Source organism: Triticum aestivum, chromosome 2A (genome assembly GCF_018294505.1).
Source record: "Triticum aestivum cultivar Chinese Spring chromosome 2A, IWGSC CS RefSeq v2.1, whole genome shotgun sequence".
In the NCBI taxonomy this organism is placed as follows: Eukaryota; Viridiplantae; Streptophyta; class Magnoliopsida; order Poales; family Poaceae; genus Triticum; species Triticum aestivum.
The window spans coordinates 723,208,777-723,224,896 of NC_057797.1; the positions used below are offsets into that span (position 1 = coordinate 723,208,777).

General features: G+C 41.7%; 1 long non-coding RNA gene across 22 annotated transcripts; it reads right to left on the reverse strand.

Annotated features, from left to right (window-relative positions):
* Positions 1-772: 772 nt before the first annotated feature.
* Positions 773-11,768, reverse strand: LOC123190583 (uncharacterized). Of its 22 annotated transcripts, XR_006496404.1 has the most exons (13): positions 11,455-11,766; positions 10,601-11,379; positions 10,430-10,511; positions 10,012-10,348; positions 9,358-9,512; positions 8,381-8,942; positions 7,004-7,126; positions 6,442-6,515; positions 3,821-3,911; positions 3,048-3,415; positions 2,751-2,951; positions 2,408-2,655; positions 773-1,441 (listed from the first exon to the last, which is right to left on the reverse strand). It is a non-coding gene; the product is annotated as an uncharacterized lncRNA (long non-coding RNA). The 22 variants fall into 22 exon arrangements; XR_006496415.1 differs by lacking the exon at positions 3,821-3,911 and having other exon boundaries at positions 6,442-7,126; positions 8,381-8,509; positions 8,841-8,934; positions 11,455-11,767; XR_006496413.1 differs by lacking the exon at positions 3,821-3,911 and having other exon boundaries at positions 6,442-7,126; positions 8,381-8,671; positions 8,841-8,934; positions 11,455-11,767.
* Between the last annotated feature and the right edge of the window lie 4,352 nt (positions 11,769-16,120).

Below are 16,120 nucleotides of genomic sequence, written 5' to 3' on the forward strand. Positions count from 1 at the left end.
GTCATCGACATAAGCTAGGGAGGGAGTGACGTGAAAATGAACAAGATTTGCAAAGGGTGGACGCGTGGATGGCCTGAGAATGCCTATAGGATTCAAGTTGACATGCCACTGCAATCCTATACTTTTCCTATTCCTATATTTTCAAAATCCTGTGAATCAAAGAGGCCCTTATATGTTCAACTACCGCAGAAACTTTGAGTGAATGGTCATCGGTGACACTCACATGTCATGAGTAAGAGTAACTAGAAAAAATAGCAGTGATGTGTCCCTTAATTAATGGGCCTGACATAGTTATGTCACATCTAACCTGATGTCCATTATGTTTGTGGTCTATATTTTTTCTTAATTTTTTTTGTTTCTTGTTGACGTGTTATTTGTTTGTGAAAACTTAGATATAACATCCTTTTTTTTTGCGGAATAAATATAACATCCTTAAAGAACATTTAGATGTGAATTAGACAAACTGATAGTGCAATTGCCAATGATGTGCACCCATTTTGTACCCTATAGTGGCATGACCCATATCAATGACGTGCCCCCCTCTTCCCCAATTGTTACCAGAAACTTCTAGAGTGTGCTCCCACCATAAATCTGACGACCATGGAGAGAAAGAAAGATGCCGACAAAGAGCAAAATTATACGAAACCGAAAATCTATCTAGATGAAGGAAAACGAAAAAAAAAGGAATGACACAATCAAGATAGAGATCGACGAACTACAACAACGACCATCAACATCAACCATCTTTTGACATCACAAAAACGACAAGAGATGTTCTTCAACAACAACGTTGATGACCAAACAACACTATCCCCGGAACGAACCATCGAAGGTCACATCATGGAGTTTCACGCTAAAGCACTCCGGAGATAAATGAACCGTTAAAGCATCCTAGCTAAAACACATCAATTCACATGGGTATCACCCAAGCGCTACAGATGGCGCACTAAAACAAATCGATTCGCAGAGGTGACAAGCGAACGGTTCACATCCAGGCACTACATGTATGGTATTGAGAAAGAGTAATTTGAACATGCTCCGTCTTACCCACCTCTTTTCACATGGAAGATAACACTCGCACAAGAGAAAATTAGCAATGCAGATAGCACGAAAATCATTCAGAACCAATCTTTTGCTTTTTTGCCGCCCGGGAACTCTTCGCCACTGCACTCGTCGGTTTTCTCTTAGCGACCAGGATCGAGGGCAAGAGATGATCTTCTGTAGCAAGAATCGACTTGAGTGCAGCACATGCAGCCTTCTGTTCGGACAGCCTTTTATTCTTAGCACGGTCGTCGCTGACATAGGAAACGCCCTCAAAGAGAACACTTGATTTCCAGTATGTCATCTCAAGCTCTTTGACTATGGAGGAAGAATAGACAGGCAGGCTTGACTTGGATTTAAGTGCAAACTCACGCAGAATAGATTTCGCGCATAATTCATCCTAAAATAAAATAAGTTGTAATCTGGCTAAGCCCATATATTCAGACTAGCTAGAAGAATACAGTAGTAGGCTGGATAGTAAAACAGGAAGATAAAATATGGATTAACATATATAAGCTTACAAAAAGGCTACTTGTAATGTTAAGTCACTTGTTCAGCAAGATGAAGTTGAGAGTATGAGAGTTGACCTCTACTTCTCGTACGATAGGCAAACATACAGCTGTTCTTATTTGCAAAATTGGTACTTACAATATTTAATTTGTTATGCTAGAGCATTATAACTTTAAACTTAAGATGCATTTGGTTTGTAGGAAATGGGTACAGGAATTTCATAGGAATACTATTTATTTCCTGTGTTTTTGGAGAAAACTACACATCCACTCAAAGCTCATTTTGCATATAGGAACGACGCAAGTCAATTTCTTAGGATGGCAAGTGTCATCCTATCAAATTCCTATACTACTCCTAATTCCTACGTTCTGGTTTCCTTCAAACCGAATGAGCCCTTAGCGAGGATAATACTGCATCTCCAGGCTGGATGTCTATTTGACACTTATCAGACACACAACCTTCCATCGTTGTTCAAAGTCAGTTTAACAGGCTACTACTTTGCACATGATGGACAAACATAAAGTAATGCTGAGTTATAACATTGATACAACTCAAGCTGCACGTTTATTTACCAGACTAACCTTCCATTACTGTTCAAAGTCAGTTTCAGGGGCTAATTTGCAGATGATATTATATAGATAAACATAAAGGCATTAGTTGTAAAATTGATACAAAACTTAATTTTTTTATGCTAGAACATTATAGCAGAAAGCTTGGAGGATAACTACTCCATCTCCAAGCTGGATAGGCGTGAAGAAGAGCTACCAATTTGAGGTCTATTTATCAGATGTAAACGATTGCAGCTATGAAGTATGGTAAGACAGGCTTGTGCAAGTACAAAACAGAATCCCCATACCTTCTCGATCCTCAAGGTAACATCGTCGCATTTACCCAACAGGCTTGTGCAAGCAACTTGAGCAGCATCTAATTCTGCCTCTTTGCGCTGTAGATGGGCCTCCAGTGAACAGAAAATATCAGCATTCACTTTGACCTCAGACCTGAATTTCACATTATGCAGTTCTCCTTCAATTTTTGTGACATAGACAGGAAACATCTGGTACGTCCTCAAACAATAAGTCTCTAACTTGTTTCTGTAATAATAACCTACATAGCAAATTATTACTAGTTAATATGTGAACACATAACATAAAAAGGACATGCAATATAATATAAGCAATGCAAAATAAAGCGGCATTCACCTTGAGTGCTGATTGGTTCCTTTAATTGATTCAAGGCCTCCAAAAGAGTAGGACCATTGTACCAATCGAGATAGAGCCTCTCTTAGAGATATTGTTCCCTTCTTCATCACAACTTATTGGCACAATTATGTCATTGGACCCAGATTTCACAAAATGCGAAGAGAGTTGTCCCTCTACTGCATTGTAACTGTGCTCATCCATCTACACGGATAATAAACACCAGAATGTGACATAAACTGATAAAAGTAAACAACTACGATACTAAAACTCTATATAATATGGCAGATCTATACGAACCTTGCAGCAGCAGATGATCTGCTTACCACCATTGAGGAAGCCATGTTGTTCTATATTAGCCTCAAAACCACTGGTTGTGGATTCAGTCATCATCACAACAATGCAATCGGCTTTCTCTGCTTTATCGATCACACAAAAAATATAGTTGCTGCCCTCGAACTTCCACAGGAGTGATTGATCTCTAAGCTCCTTCTTGGCAACCTCAAGGAGATACTTAAGTGGACCATGGGGATTTTTCTCAAGTTCCGCTATGACACTCCTGCTGATAGCACCCAGCTCTCTCATGAGAGAGTTATACATGGTATAGTTCATCTCACCAAGAAAAAAGACGTTGATGTGTCTCTTCTCTTTTCCCATGTTGTATGTACCTGAAAAAAAAAGTAACAAACGGCCCACGTTAGAGATGAGTAAAATCAAGACATTATATAATCATTCGACATTAGTATATTGACGAATATGTGCGAATAGATCTTACTGGTACAAAGAGCTAATCAAGACAGTATTAGCACACTATGCTATCCATAAAGATAATCAAGACAGTATCTCCGCTGAAAAAATATTCGTTCAATGGAACAAACAACCAAGACGATCGAGAACCGCAGCTAACAACGGACGAATTCCATACTACTGCAATCGTTACATGAGATGAGACACAACCGTGGAACTTATAGGCAGTGACGAACAGCTTTGACAGGGAACTTATCTATACCAACTCCAAGATCCCTAGATAGGACACGAGCACATGAGATGAGAAAGTGATCCACACTTCTTACCGGAGATCGATGACGTAGCCGCTGTGGTTTGGGGTGGCGCTGGCTGCGGCAGCGGCGCCGTCTCTGACTTGGGGAGGTGCTGCCGTGCTGGCTGCAAAAGTTCGCCGGAGTATAAGGTATTGGATGAGTGTCCAACTCGCCAACGCTACTTCTGATGAGGGAAACGCCAACGCTAGGTAGCTCGCACGTGCACGCACTGTTGTACAAGCAGGAAGGCCCAAACACCACGGGCCCGTTCGCCTTAAAGGAATCGTGGTTTCTTAGTATCTTTTCTTTCCCAGCGTGCATCATTCCATAGGAAAGTCTGAGTCCTCCTATATGACGCACGCAGGCGTTAGTTAGACGAGGAAATACCCCACGTTGGTCCAATTCTTTTTTTAACACAGTACAACCGCAAGCGCTGATATACACGCGTATACACTCACCCCTATAAATGCGCGCGCGCACACACACCCTACCCCTATGAGTATCTCCGAAAGACTGAACCGACATATCATCTTAAAATTTACGAAGTCACCGTAGGCACCTCGTCATCGACAGGAACGTCTCCTCCCACTTATTACGCATCACCGAAAATTCTGAAATAAATTCAGAAATAAATGCGAGCACCAGAATTTGAACCCTGGTAGCTGGGGATACCACTGTCCCTCTAACCATCCAACCACAGGTTGGTTCGCCTACTAGTGTTGCATTGTCCATTTGATGCGTGTGGGTGTCAAACAGGATCAACAAAAAGTCTATGCATAACAGTAACAATTGCATATGTCCTTAAGGCCGCGGCGAGTTCTTGGAGCCCAAACACACATTATCGTGTCCATAGACAGCATCACATATGATTTTCGGAAATTCTTAGGCGCCAAATAGTCTCAAAAGAGCCCATAGATTTCACATGGTCTGATCCATGTAAGCTTCTTCCTAGTACCGGTTTTAGAAAGTTTCTAGAAGCTTACACCCCGTGTTTTTCTTCTGGTGTTGTGCTGTTTTTACTTGCTTTTGTCATTTTTTCTCATTTTCTTTTTGTTTTTTCTTCCTTTTAAAATTTTGAATAGCTTTCAGAAAAACACTTTCCCTCACCCAATTGAAAACACAACTGCCTCATGCGGGAGAAATGTATCCCATGGCCCCAAGCACACCGCTCTTCTCTTTTTCTTCCTTATCTGCTCGCCGCGTCTCTGACGCGTCTCTCTACTTGACCTGCCGCTTAGTTCCACCATTCTTCTCTTTCCCCAAGATCATTCCACTGGAGATGTTGCCCCAAGAGCCTCCCCATCCCTCCTGCTCTCTCCCCTATGAGCAGATAGGGCTCGTCACGCACCGCTGTGAGAGGTGATGTTTGTTGTGCGAGGGCCGACCACCACAGATTGGGGTGATGACAAACACGATTGTGGTGAGACAAATGATTTCGGTGACGATTTTGCTGCAAACCGGGAGGCGTTGCTGCTCTGCCTGACCATGTTTCGAGGGTCTAAATCCCTAAGGTGCAAAGATGGTTGATTTCTTCAATGACGACGATGATGCTAGAAACCATGATGGTGGTTTAGTAACGTCAACGGAGCTTCAGCAACAACGTGCGACCGGAATGCTACAACCATGGCGGTTCTTCAGAAACAGTTGACTGCAACGATTGTTCTGCTTTAACTATAGTGGGGCTACAAAGACAGGCGGTGGCGGAGGGGTCTACTTCTCCAATGGAGTGATTCTAGAATGTTGGGGGTGAAACGTTGCAACGATGGTGTTCGTGCTTTTGCAACAAGGGCGACCCCGCAAAACGTCGGCAGTGCTTCTTCAGCAACGACGACATTGCCATGGCGATAACAACCACAAGAGTGGTGATGCTGCAATGGCGTCGACCACATCAGCAGTGATGCTGCGACTGCGATGATCGCAACCTCAGTGATGGTGCGATGGCATCATATGATGTTGCAACGATGACCAATGGTGCTTGCGACGACTTGCGTGGATGAGGTACTGCTGGCATGGTGCTGCGCCGGCTTGTCGAAACGTGATGAAGAGGGATGGTGAAAGTAGAGACGTGGGGCTTGCATTGCAAACTTCTTCATTGTCCAGCAGCTACACGGAAAAGATCCAGCCGCAAGCGACCCGACTAATCCGAGCATCGCCATACTTTTAAATTCGTGAACATTTTTCAGAATCATAACAATTTTCCAAGTTTTTGAACATTTTTGAAATTCATGAACATTTTTATTATTTCTAAACATTTTTTCAAACCCATGATCCTTTTTTAAATCGGCAATCATTTTACAAACTCATGAACATTTTTTAAATTCATAGAAATTTAAAGGTTTGCAAACATATTTTCAAATTCATGGACATTTTTAATCCCATGAATAGTTGTTCAAATTCATGAACATTTTTAAAATTCACATACATTTTTCTAATTTGTAGACAGTTTTAAAATTTGCTGACATTTTTAATATCCATAAAGATATTTAATTCCTACCCATTCTTCAGATTCGTGAGCATTTTCTAAAATCCGTGAAATTTTAAAAAAAGATAGTAGCGGCTCTTTTTCTGTGACAGCAGGGTAGCAACACCAAAAGACAAATGCGGGGAAAATATGGATCGAACCAGAGATGGGGCGAGCGAGTTATTGGGTCAACCTATGCTGCTGGACTCTTGGACTCCATAACGACAATTCTGCGCTTTGAGCACCAATATGACATCCCAAGATTTCCTGAAAGAAGATACAAAGATTATGTCTCGACCTATACATCAATTTTTGTATACGACTAGTACAAATGCCCGTGCGTTGCACCGGGTGAAAAAGACACAACCTGCTTCATATGCCATTGTGCATCATTTTTATATTCAATTTTAATAAACAACAATAAAAGGTTAAACATGGAACTTTTTTATTTTTAACAAAAGTTAACATTTTCATAAAAATTGGAACACTTATTTAAGATTAGTTAATGTTTTTATTAAAGAACATTTTTTGAATTGATGTTTTCTTTTAAGAATGTTTTTTTCATTTGTAAATGGGGAAAATAGTAAAAATGGAACTTTGCTTTTGGAAAAAAATTAAGCTCTTTTAGAAAGTGTGAACATATTGTTTTGAAACAAAAAATTTGTGAAGATATGAAAACTGTGAAGATTTTTAAACTTGTTTTTAGGGCATTTTTTACATCTTCACAGTTGACTTAGATAGAAGGAAGCACAAACTCATCTTCCTTATAGTCCCCATTCTCAAGTCTCCTTTGTTGAAGTGCTCTATGCCGCTGCAACCACACCCCCCTTTGGTGCCCTATCCGCTGCGTTCGCCTTGTCCATCACGAGCCCTGCCAGCTACAATTGATGTTGATAAACTGTTTCGTCAAAGCAACATATATGACCATGGATGTGAATGAAAACATTAAAAGGCGACGATACTACTTTTTTGCAGAATAATACACACCACCGCAATCAGGGAAGTCCAGTTAACGATTTGCATTGAAACTGAAGCCATTATTGAATAGAGCAAATAAACTGCAACTTTATGAATTCTATTGACTCGTATGTTAGTCACTGTGGTTCTGCTCATATGGTCCATATAGCTCAACATCAGGAGATGCAGGGGGCGTTTGGATTGCGCCCCAATCAGCCCCGCCAAAGTCAGCGACACCAAAAAGTTGGCGAGCAATTTTGCCACCAACATCTCGCCAACGCATGGGCATCGAAACTTAACAGAAATACCAAAAATTTGGCGTGGCTACGAAACATAGGCGTCAATCCAAACGAACGCCCCTGGTAGCGGTCAACGCCAAAAAATTGGCAGGGCGTCCCGCGGCTGCGATCCAAACAGGCCCGCATCACTCATTATATATTGGGTCTTCAACAGAATCAAATACATGGCTAGAGTGTTCCTGAGCTTGATGCTTTTTGAACTCTGCATCTGCTATTCTATAAGTTAGCCATGAACAAGGTTTGCTTTCAGTGAAGGAATATAACAATAATAAGAGCACCACATCAGCGACTAAAGGGTTTGATTTCAGTCAAGGAACATAGCATTACATCAATAGCAAAACATGATTATATTTGTGGAAAGAAAATAATAAGAGCACGGCAACTGCTAGTAAAAGCAATATTATCCAACATGATAATTTCAACCAGTACATAGGACCACCATCAACCACAACATATAAGCAATATTATCCAACATGATAATTTCAACCAGTACATAGGACCATCATCAACCACGACATACTGTTAGAGTACGTACACGTCTACATTTTATGAAAGCTAGAAACTTAAAGTCATCTATAGCCAACAATTTTTAATTGACCCTACTAGTCTACATCCAGTCTAAAAGTACCGTCGGGGATGCTAGCTAACAGAGAAGCTTCTTTTTTTAGAAATAGAACACATGTCCTGTTTCGAGAAAATGGAAGTTAACACCACCAAGTAAATCAATCTTGAAAAAATAATAAAGTTTCGAGATGACCCTACATTATCAATTTACACAAATGTATGTCATATCTTTTCTTACATATTCATATTGGAGAATAAAGTCATCCAGGAATAAACAAAATGTTCAGATTATCAGTTTTCTTAATATGAAACCTTATGAATCATATTTCCTCAAGTATGTACGTCTTCCAGCCGCGCGTCAACACCTTTCTCATGTTCAGTTTCGAAGCTTCGCCATTCACCACGACACGGCCGAGCCGCCGCCATCAATTTCTTTGAAAACTTGGATAGATAGATTAGATAGTTATACAGTGCACCAAAATAGAATATATTCATAGGAAAAGTAATGAATACACCTGATATCCCAACTCCCAAGAAACTTTTGTGGTAAAATAAAACTAACACATACCATGGCTATCCAACAGTACAGAGTAGTCAGTTTATCTAACAGCAGCAAAAGTGCACAACTTATCAGTTTAATACATGAAAGAATATTTAAACTCCAACAAAACATCTCATAACCCCTCTTCTAACCCATTCAGACAAGCTGTACTAAATCGTACTATAGCAACAACGACAAGGGAGCATCATTCAGCAGTAGCAACACACATACCGAGGGCATCAATGCAGTTCACATCTTGAGGGGAATTCTCTGCTTATTGCCCCTTCCTCCAGTTTGCATGTGACAAATTTCAATGTAAATTTTCCTAGAACTCTTGTAAAAAAGAGAGTGGCCCAAATTAGAATTTTATCCCGAAAACTCTTAACTTTGCATAACAGAACAAAACTAAAAGTTTCAGATCACATCATTAAATATCTTCAAGGATAGAAAAAGAAAAGAAAAAAAAGGAACAATGTAGTCTGTTGATTTTCTAATTTCATTGATCAGCAAGAATGCTATTTCATTTTACAACAAAAGAAAGCAGATACAAGTAGCTAGATACATCAACACTATAAATGGACAAACTGAACTGAAGACTACCTTGTGGTCCTTCCAAAATTCTTTCACAACCCAAACCATGAGATAAAGTACATCAAGGCTCTTACAGAAGACTTGCAACTAAATTATTAGTAATTATATGAGCATCCCTTTTCAGAGATTTAGTAAGGAGAAAGAAGAGCAGTGGTACCGCATCCTTTCTCTGGTCTCCAGGTTTAAGTGGAATGGCGTTGCGGTTGCCGTTGTTGGATACCTCCTACGTTTGTGCTTCTGCTCGTCTGGTGCCTAGCTCAACTCTAGGTAGCTCAAATCTACCGAAAAACAGCTCAACAGCGTCTCGTCTCCCTGCTTGATTACCACAATTCAGTTCGAAAGCAAAATCAGGTCAAGATCACCCTGCATAGTAGGAAACAATTGCAAATTGAACAGAATTCCATTGAAACATAAATAGGTTATGACTTCACCAAAGAAACATTAGGAAGGGAAACATGAATGTTATATATCTTGAGATGAACCGCTTCATCCATGAATAAACTCCAATATATTATTATTGCTCGTATCTCGCACTTATTACAGAAAGAAAACAAGAAAGTACTATGGTCTCGCAGGTAAAAAATATCGGCAAAAATTTCTCTATTGCTAATTACAATGGCTATAAAATTAGTTAATACGGATTAACACTGATAAATAATCTAGAATGTACGGCGCATCGTCCTTTCATTTCCCCTGCTTGATAAAAAAATGAATCAAGCTTATCTTCTTGTTATATATGCCTTGGTGGAGCTCAAAGAGTCATGTCTGTATCAGGAAAGAATAACAACTAATACCACCGCTGAAGCAATACCTTAAGATAGGCACAGTAGCAGCCTGGGCATCTGCAGGAGTTCCTTCTGCTTGGACTTTCTTCCAACTCATGTACCCTTAGTCAGTAGTAGGCACTACCTATGCAATTCTGAATTTGCATCACTCATTTGAATCTACCTTCACCAGTACCTCAAAATCATAAATTTGTGAATTCATCACATATACAGTGCAGAAAACTATCTAATAAAAAACCATATTTGCTGCACCATCATGCCATTGGGTTCTAGTAGTGCAACAGTACTGGTAGTCGCATTAGTAGGCTCAGCGCATGTTTGATTTACGCCGTGTCATTCACTTTGAACGGAATAATTTCTGTGCTGCAAGACGTACTTGTGAATCAGTGTATTGCTCACCGTACCCACAATCCACAATAAAAGAAGCTGGGATCAGACACTTACTTTTGGCGTATTATATTCATCTCTAGAGTGGAGACACTGATGTACCATCTCGTAACTAATGACAACCTGAATGCAAGCATACCTACAGCGAAGGCAACTTAATACATTGTGTACTGATAATTATCAGGAATCAGCTGTAGCATTTCTTAGTTAAGAGTGAATATGTCATACCCAGAAAGTTACTGTGCGGATGCATTCCAAAGTCCAGCAGCATCAAAAGCATGAGCATATACATGAAGCACACACAAATGAGCTGGCCCAAGGTTAACAGAGAAAATTACTGGAAAAAGGTACGGACAAAAGGACACACATGGCAATATAAAGCTTTTAGCAGAAAGACACTACTTGAACAATTGGTGCATGAAAAGATCAATAATATCTCTAGAACAAATATGGAATCTGGTAGCATTCATTCGGTATAATCTGAACATCAGAAATTACAGAAAGTGAAGTATTCTTTCAACATCAATACCAAACATCCATTGTACCAAACCAAATCAAATTTGGTAAGCTGCAATCCATCAGTAGCAAGCTGAGCCTCTTTGCATCAAGAAGACATATGACAAAAGGGATATATGAAAGAAGGACTTGTGCTTGGGACGAAACACGCGTATAACCTTTGATGATTAATCATCAACAAACACATATAAGAGAAAATATGCCATGACTAAAAAAATTGCAGCGATAATCGTGCTTCCAATCTGTTAATGGTAAAGTCAGGTAGTTTTACATTCAAATCTAGACCCTATGAGCCTGAATCAAAAAACATATGTGGTTGTGCATCTGGTCATCCAATGAAGAAGGGGCGGCAAGGGGAGGGGATAGGATGGGGACAAGATAAAACCTTGAGTAGCTGCAGGTCCTTGGCGTCCTTCACATCTCCGTGAAGAAGCACTTGACGGCGGTGACCGTGGTGGATGGGGAACTCCCATGGCGTGCTCCATCTGCATCTGCAGTAGAGGATATGAAGAGATGGTGAGGTGTAGGGGTGAAAAATCCCAGCCAAGAAGGAAGGAGGGACGAACCTGGGGCCGCCGGAGACGCGCCGGCGAAGCCCATCCCGAAACCCTAGCCACGGGGGTTTGGTTGCGAGCGGACGTTAGAGGCCGGGAACGGAGAATCTGGAAGGAGGGGAGGGAGGCGCGGATTGTGGGGGCTTAGGGGCGTGCTGCGCGGCGTCGGAGCTCGCCGGAAGCCGGCGGCGCGGGTGGTGTTGGTGCCGAGGAGTTCGTGGGCGAGAGGGAGAGAGGGAGAGGAGTTCGTGGTCAGTTTCTGGCCGTGTTTTTTTTTACAAATCTGTTCGGATCGCGGGTTGATTACTCCAAATGGTAGGGTGTTTTTTGTAAAAACGAAGCGTTTTCCTGATTAACCACTTAAAATAGGACTGCGGCTTGAATATCAGTAAAAACAGGGACTTTTGTACAAAAATGCAAAAGGCTCGTGCGTTGCAACGGGAGAAAACATTGACTGCGTTGCAACAGAAGAAAACAAATAATTATTTTTTGTGTTTCTAACTTAATAATGTGAATTAAAAGAGTAACTTAATTGAATAATGCAAAAAATATTGATAATGTATGAAAATGCATGGAATAAACGTTAGTACAAGTATTTTATTTTATGAAAAAAAGGAAAAAGTATGTGTTTACCTCCAGCTGGTAGGGCTGTCAACAAAGCTCGGACTCAATGTACTGTTTCATGCTCGATTAACTTATTTTTTAGTGGATCGTGCTCGATTAACTATATGCTCAAATTTGACTTCAACCTGCTTACCTCGTTCGGTGGCCTGGCCAAAAATCGCGCATTAAAGGTCAATGCAAGATGGCCACTTTGACTGGTTGATGTGTTAAATAGGGAACATGTAATTTCCAATAGATCATTGTACTATTTCTTCATTGGTTGCTTATTTGTGATTGGTAAAACAACTTTGATAGCCTATAGCTTAAGGGCATCTACAATGTTACTCTTGTGCAGGCGCCTAGAGCAAAAAAACATCAAAAATTTAAGAAAAAGTAAGTGCCCTCTCCTCCAATGCTAGGCGCTTATCACGGGCTCTAAATACGTAGGGCCGGCTCCCGGTTTCTTTACCCACTTGTCCAGGAAAAAAAGAAAGCGCTTGATGCATCTATTGGCATCAATGCGGCATCAGGCACTGGGAACAACTAATGTAGCTGGCGATCTATCAGGAAATAAATCCTAGTGTCCATCACTGGCGCCTAGCATTAGAGATGCCCTAAGAGAACATGCAATCTGTATATATCCGGTATCAAGTCGCACAAATAAATTTGTTTGTAGTTTAATGCATATATAATCTGCCGGCAAACATATATGATTATCTGAAAGATGTGGTACACATATATTCGTATGAACAAGGCACTGCCTTTGGCTCAGTTAATCCATTTATAGACATATATTCAAACAGAAGAGTACATATACATTTTGTGTGCCCCTTGTATGATTTTTAAACAGTGTCTATGCTGAACAATAGCTTCGAATACATAATTCAATTCCAAAAAATACAGTCAACATACATAAGCATTGTGGTTTGAAGTTGCAGTATAGTTGGCCAAATGTAATGCAAGACATGCTTGATGTAAAAAGGTTTTTTTTTGCGGGTGATCTAAAAAGGTTATGTTAGTAATGAAAAAATATAGGCGGCGGTATGCAAGAAAATTTGGTAGTAATGTACGTCTATTGGGTGAGATTAGGATTAGACCACCGCTTCCTATTGGGTGTAAGATGCTCCCCTTTCTCAATTTCTTCTTACCAAGTAAGCCTATTTGGTAGTGCGATTCGGTCCTCGACGGAAAATGGAGTCTCTTCCTTCAACAAAAGAAATGATTCATGACCTGAAAATATAACCAATAAACAATGAGTGAATACTTATCTTTATTTAAAGGGATATAAATTATGGTTCTTTGATTGCTCTACCCATTAATTTGGCCACTTATATTAAGCATCTATCACAGATATATATGTATCATGGTTTCCAAAAGCTATTCCCCAAGAGTATACAACAATAAGAAGCCAGGGGTGAATCATTATCTTTTAGCATGGACACCATGATGTTTCAGCGTTCTGTCATTGCATTGAACAGGAAAGAACCTTCTTGGCAAAGGTGCATCACTATTACCTTCGGCATAGCGAATATTGCCACTGAACAACACTCATCGTGCCAAGATAGAAGTATTATTATAAGGTATGCTACTTCAAGTGGTCATCGATAGCAAGGGAAACAATGTGTTGTATCACTGCTGTTATATATCTGAAATCTCAGTGCACATCACATATATATTTTCTAGCAATACCAAGCTTTGATCTCAAACAGAACATATCCACCTTACCCTCAAGATAACTGAACAACAATACCTGACAGTGGGTCACCCAGTGGAATCCATCCATCTTGGCACCAAATCGAAAGTTCCGGGTAGCTCCAGCTTGCCAAATAAAAACTGAATGATTATGATTTATGCACCTAGGTGATATCCCTGTGCAGATCATAATGGTTATACTGTGCGTGTTACCAACTTTGCTAGCCACATCACAGATATTTACACCTAAAGGGTTGAAGGACAAAATATTCAGCACTTACTATGAGTAAAGAAAAATCCTAAAAATTATATCTATGGACTTGCAAAGACAATCAAGAGCAAAGGCTGATGTGAAAGCTTACATCGGGTGTATATATGACTCATCTTATTCCACCAAATTGTAACAAACATTGTGATTTGGAACTAACTGGACAGAAAAGTATGATGCAAATTATGTCCTCTCGCATGAAACATATCATTACAGCGGCAAAATCATGTCATGTAATAGAAGCTACTATTTCGTGCAAGAGGCTGCAAAAACTCTACCTATATACTCCCTTTGAATCACCCTGGTAGCAGCCAAGCCCTCTGTCGTTCCGCTAGCAGTGAAGCCACCATGGTCCACCCTTAGTTTTTGCATGGTTCATCTTCTCTGCACTAAACACTTTGGAGATGAGATTCTTCTGCCTTCTCTACTTTTGGAAAAAAAACATAAAAGGCCTACAGATCAAACCGTCATATATGTGCCACTTCAGTTTCTATAATTTATTGATTCTCCTAAAATTAGATGAATGTTTCATCATCTTATGTTTGTTAAAATATATAATCAATTGCAAGGGATTAGAGGCCGCATGTATGATTTTTTTTTAATTTTGGCTGCTGCACAGTAATTACCAGTTGCATGGATAGCCGGCTAGTCAGTGGACGGAAAGCTACATAAGTAGGATGCCGCTTTGTAAGCTTACTCCTGCATCAATGAACCATTGAAGAAATGAAATATATCCACATATCCAGATCTACGGTAGGAGCCTAGAGAGGCACACGAACAACAAATTGTTGCCAACGCCAAAGGAACTGCTAGCCTGACACTGGTGAGCTGCACGGCCGCGATATAGAACCGCATGCCAACGAGCTGAACCAACACCGCCCCATGAGCTGCATGTGCTGCCCAAACCACACTCGCAGATCTGGATGTCGTGGAGAATTGGATCCGAGGTAGGAGCAAGAACCACACATGGCCACCAGCCAGACCACCCCACCGATGAACTGCACTGCACACACACAACAACACTAAATCTGCTAGCACGCAGTAATGAACTACACATATCCCGTGAAACAGGGAGCTGAACTGAAAACTGAACCTTAAATTGCACAAATCAAACTGCAACCCACAAACTTTTGCCACTGCACCTTGTGGGACTGGGCACCGAACTGCAACTCCCGTGATGCCCGAACGCAAGCAGCGTTGCCGATGCACTGCACCTGAAGTATTGCACGCACGCAGAACAAATTGCAAGTCCGCGTCGGCAGGGATTTTCATCGTGAGATGGCCGACGTCTTCACTGTGGTCCACCGTGTGGGTGAGTGTCATGGAGGTGACAGCCGTAGGAAGGCGGTGGAGCACCTGCTCACCTCCTCAACAGAAAAGTGAGCGACATGTGAGCTGCGCATGCTCGAATGTGAGGAAGAAGGGAGGAGGGGAACGGCCCATCTGGTCATGGCGGCGCGGTCCATGAGCCCGGCTTCCAGCGCCGAACTGCAGAGAGAGGGGGGAGCTCTCCTGCGGCTCAACGTAGAAGAAGGTGGTAGATGGCCGGGGACGACCGGATCCAGCGCTGTAAGCGGTGGTTGGCGGCGCAGGGGTCCCCGGTGGCCGAATCCGGCGCTGGTGGCCATACGCGGGAGGGGCGCAACAGCGCGGGTAGTGGAAGGGGCCGGGGTCACGCTGCTAGGTAGGGGTGCCAGGCGGCGCGGCGTTTCTTGGCTGCCGGCGGGATGTGGTGGGAGGTGCGGCTGGTGGAGGTTGGGGCGGCGCGAGGGAGGCTGGGGAGCGGGCGACGCGCGAGGGAGGCCGGGGAGGAAGCGCACGGGAGGAGGAGGGTCGGGGGCGGCGGCGGCACTGGGCCTGTGCGGGCCGGATCTGGGCTCGAAACGTTTTCTCACTTTAAAAAGGACCGCGGGTTTAATACCGAAAACCACAAGGAGTTTTCTGCAAAATCGACGACGACGTACGACCAGAAGCACTAGCTGGTTTATTAGTAGGTAAAGATAAAGAGTAAAGATTAGCAAAAGGGCCCGTGCGTTACAACGGAAAAAAATTATAATTTTCAATGATCATGATCACAATTTGGTATCATCGAGATACACTATCACTCTCGGTTTT